Below are 5,232 nucleotides of genomic sequence, written 5' to 3' on the forward strand. Positions count from 1 at the left end.
CAGCTCATCTCAGCTATCTCAGCTTCGGTACTCGGACTTTGAGTCTTACTCAATTTGGCATTACTCTGTATCGGTAATTCTCCCTTCTTCGAGTTCTCCATACTAAAATGTTTTAGTACCTTATCCAAGTAAGTATTCTGACTAAGTCCTATTAGTCTTTTACTTCTTTCTCTCACTATCCTTATTCCCAAAATATAGGAAGCCTCTCTGAGGTCCTTCATAGCGAAGCACATCTCGATCCAGGACTTAACTTCCTGCAAAGTCGGGATGTCATTTCCCATGAGCAGTATGTCATTGACATATAGAACGAGGAAGTTAACTATACTCCCACTGGCCTTGACATATACACATGATTCATCTTCACTTCGTACAAATCCAAACTCTTTGAATTTCTAATCGAAGCAAAGATTCCATCTGCGAGACACTTGTTTAAGTCCATAAATGGACTTCTCAAGCTTGCACAATCTATTAGGATGCTTCGGATCGACAAAACCCTCTGGCTGAGCCATGTAAACATCCTCAGCCAACTTCCCATTAAGGAAAGCGGTCTTGACATCCATCTGCCATATCTCATAATCATGAAATGCAGCAATGGCTAGCATCACCCTAATAGATTTTATCTTAGCAACTGGTGAGAAGGTCTCATCATAGTCAACTCCGGGAGTTTGAGTAAATCCCTTTGCCACAAATCGTGCTTTATACGTGTGCACATTCCCATCCACGTCGGTCTTCTTCTTGAAGATCCATTTGCACCCAACCGTCTTACGTCCGGGCACATTGTCAACCAAATTCCAAACTTGGTTGTCATATATGGACTGAATCTCGCTGTCCATCGCCTCTTTCCATTTTGCTGACTCAGGGCCTGCCATGGCTTCCTTATAGCTATTAGGTTCATCTAGATTTATTAGTGTACCATCACTAATATACATGTCCCCTTCAGTAGTAATATGAAAACCATAAAACTGGGGTTGAACTCTAACTCTTTCGGAACGTCTAAGAGGTAAGGACTCATCAATCGGTTCAACTGGAGTTTCCTCCTCGGGTTAAGCGCCGGCGGTAGAGGTTCCTTCATCACTCGATTCTTGAATCTCTTCAAGATCGATTTGCCTCCCACTGTTTCCTTGGCTTATGAGTTCTCGCTCTCGAAAAACCCCTCTCCTCGCAACGAAGACAACATTGTCACTCGGTCTATAGAAGAGATATCCAAAGGAACTCTGCGGGTAGCCAATGAAAATACATTGCTCACTACAAGGTTCGAGCTTGTCGTAAGTCTCTCGTCTTACGAAAACTTCACAGCCCCAAACCTTGATTTATGCCAACGAGGGAGCTTTCCCTGTCCACATCTCGTGAGGTGTTTTGGCAACCTTCTTTGTAGGGACTCGGTTAAGGATATGGGCGGCAGTCTCTAAGGCATACCCCCAGAATGAGATAGGTAGCGAAGCACGACTCTTCATAGAACGAACCATGTCTAACAGTGTTCAATTACGCCTTTCTGCCACACCATTTAACTGTGGTGTCCTAGGTGGCGTCAATTGCGAAACTATTCCGCATTCCTTGAGATAGTCGTGGAATTCAAGACTTATGTACTCTCCTCCTCAATCGGATCGAAGCATCTTGATTTTCCAGCCCAATTGATTCTCCACTTCATTTTTGAACTCTTTGAACTTTTCAAACGTTTCTGACTTTTGCTTAATTAAGTAAATATACCCATATCTACTATAATCATAAGTTAAAGACACGTAGAAGCGGTTCCCATCCTTTGTGGTGGATCTAAAGGGCTCACATACATCGGTATGTATGAGATCCAATAAACTCTCACCCCTCTCACAAGTCCCAGTGAAGGGTGACTTGGTCATCTTTCCAAGTAAACAAGATTCACACGTGTCATCTTCCCTAAGGTCGAATGACTCCAGCACTCCATCCTTTTGGAGTTGGGCTATGCGCTTCTTGTTGACATGTCCAAGGAGACAATGCCACAAAGATGCTTTATCCATACTATTGGAAGAATCCATACACAACACATCATTTCCTAGGTTATCTACAACCATAACAGTTTCATAAATTCCATTACAAGGCATTGCTTCAAAATATAAAGCACCATTTAGATAAGCATAAATTGAACCATTCTAATTATTAAATGAATATCTAAATCCTTGTCTAAATAAACCATGAAAAGAAATGATGTTTCTTTCCATATCTGGCGGGTAGCAACAATTATTTAAATCTAAATTCAATCCATTACTAAGCACTAAAGAATATACTCCAATCTTGGTCACAGGCGACGATCTTCTATTCCCCATGATTAGATTTATTCTTCCAAGCTCCACATCCCTATTTCTTCCTAGTCCCTGCAATCAGAACAAATGTGGTAACCACACCCTGTATCAAGAACCCAAGAAATAGCATGAGATGAATCATTAGATTTAATTGTGTAAATACCTGTGAAAGATGGCTTGATCTTTCCATCCTTGATGGCTTGTCGATATTCCGGGCAGCTTCTCTTCCAGTGTCCTATTTTATGGCAATGATGGCACTCTGCCTCCTTTGGGTTTGGGTTTGGATTAGCAGGATCAACCTTGGTCCCACTAGAAGAGGAACCATCTTGGGACTTTCCCTTGCGGTGGTTCTTCGAAGAAGCCTTCCTCTTCTTGCCCCTTCCCTACCCAATAGCCAAAACAGGAGCAGCGGTCGGATTGGGAGATGGTGCAACAGACTTGTCCTTAAGGTTGCTCTCAGCAGTCCTTAGGAGCCCTTGGAGTTTGCTTAGGGTGACCTCTTCCTTGTTCATGTGGTAGGTCATCCTAAATTGGTTGTAGCATGAGGGCAAGGAGTGGAGAATAATGTCGATAGCCAAATCTTCCCCAAAGTTGACATTCAACTTGCGAAGACGATCGACATACCTTTGCATCTTTTGCAAGTGCACGGTTAGAGACTCTCCATTTCCCATTTTAGCAGTGATCATATTCATTATGATCTCATAGCACTCTTGCCTCGTGCTTTGGTGATATCTCTCCATCAAGTCTAGATGCATCTCATAAGGATACATGTCCTCATAGGACTTTTGGAATTCGGAGTTCATTGTGGCTATCATGATGCAATGGACTTTCGTTGCATCACGTTCATGTGTCTCAAACACAGCCATTTCTTCGGGAGTGGCAGTTTCTGGATTGATCTTCTCGAGCTTCTCATCGAGAACATACTCTTTGTCCTCGTAACGCGCGATTGCGCGAATGTATCTTATCCATTCGCTAAAGTTCGATCCATCGAAGGTCACTTTTTGACAAAGGCTCATTAGCGTGAATGAGCTAGCAGCAGCGTTATTTGCGTTAGACATCTACAAATAGAAAGGAAAAAAGTTGGTTAGAATTAAGTCCCTAGTTAACACCCAAATGAAAACTTAGGGCTAGGACCCAACAACATTATCTACATATTAGAAAAGGGATATCGTAATCCAACATGCAAATAATTTGGAGGTAAGTGAATGACGATTCACTAATTCTTCACCATGAAAAACATAAGCTTTAAGTTTTAAATGTATTGAGAATTCCTAGATTTCTTTGAGATTCATTGAAACCTTTCAATGGCATGTTTAAATCTTGATATGCCCCTCTAGTTTGTGACTGGGATACCGAGGATCACAAAGTGGGTGTGAATAACCATGCAAATCTACATGGTGCCTTCATTGTTACAATCACCTATTCGATGTGCCGGTAAACAACACACGCTCCATCGAACTATGACAAACATTAAATCACCCTTTTCCGCCTTTGCTTAGAACCAATTAGTGTGCCGGTTAACCATACACGCTCTACTAACTTCTTAGCAAGGGTGCAAAGTGTAATTTCATGGGATTGCATCTATTCACTTTTCCTAAAGTAACTAAGATTGGGAATTTTATAAAACATGTTTAGTTACTTTATATAGTTTCATTATACTTATTAATGAGGAGAGGTGTGCCCTATCCTACCCGTTCGGCTAACGACCCTCCACCAGTCAAGCAAGCGGTGGGTGTGAGTGTACACCCATTAAGCGCCATTTTATAGGCAGCAACCTTATACCCACCTTATAGACTGGCTTCGTGAATGAGGCCTACTAACGGTAAGACTAGGGTTTGAAATTTAAATTATTCAAATTAAACTTTTAATCACAAAACTTAAATTTCAAAACTTGAAGACAAGTTTTAAACTTTTTCAAAACATAAGGATCAAATAGCAAATAATGTAAATCAACAATTAAATTATCTCAATTTGATCTTATTCAATATTACTTGCAAGACAATTCACCAATTCAATTCAAATAATCAATTATTATCATATAAGGAAATTATTATTCAACTAATTGGTAATTATCTTTTGTTTGGTCAAGAATATACTCATATATATGGTTAAAATCGGATTTTAATGACCCAAAACAGTTAAGGCAAGTTTCCTCAAGTAAAACAGCATGAAATCCTGAAACTACCTCTTTCTGACGCTCGAACTCGCCGAGTTCCCACTATGGACTTGCCGAGTTGGAGCTACTCGCCGAGTCCACAGTGGAACTCGCCGAGTTCATCAGGCAGAAGCACAAAAATCGAAATTTTCAAGCGACAAGCAATCAATCAATGCATCAATTCAATAGAAATAAATCAAGGCTCTGATACCACTGATGGGTTTGAGCCATAAGAACTTTCCTATGGGCACATGCAAACCCTAATGCTTGGATCTAGGTTTCTCTAATTGAACATGCATTGAATCCAAGACTTACAATACTAGATCTAATGTAAACAATTGAATCTAATCATATGAAATTGGATCTAGAACAATACCTTGGATTACTTGCTTGATACTTCTTCTTCTTGGAGCTTAGAGTCACAACTGTCACTCCTATAATGGCTTACAAACACCAACTAGCAAGAGGATGATATTGAGAGAGAGAGGGAGAAGGGTGTGAAATCGGCCCTAGGGTTCCTTGCCTTGCATGCGTGCCGATTTCCCTCACCCTAGGGATCTATTTATACTATGAGCTACTAGGGTTTCACCTTAAACCCTAATTGAATAACTTAGGCCCTAAGCAATCCAAGATCCTCCTAGATAATAGGCTTGGACGATTTTAAGGTTCCCAATCCCTAAATTTCGTCCACCCTCATGTCCATAAGGATACATAGCCCAAAACACAACTATCACACATTTGACAGTTTATGCTCCTTTATTCAATTAACCTCTTTAAGTCACCAAATTAATTCTTAATTAA

The sequence above is a fragment of the Lactuca sativa genome, chromosome 4, assembly GCF_002870075.4.
Source record: "Lactuca sativa cultivar Salinas chromosome 4, Lsat_Salinas_v11, whole genome shotgun sequence".
Taxonomy (NCBI): Eukaryota; Viridiplantae; Streptophyta; class Magnoliopsida; order Asterales; family Asteraceae; genus Lactuca; species Lactuca sativa.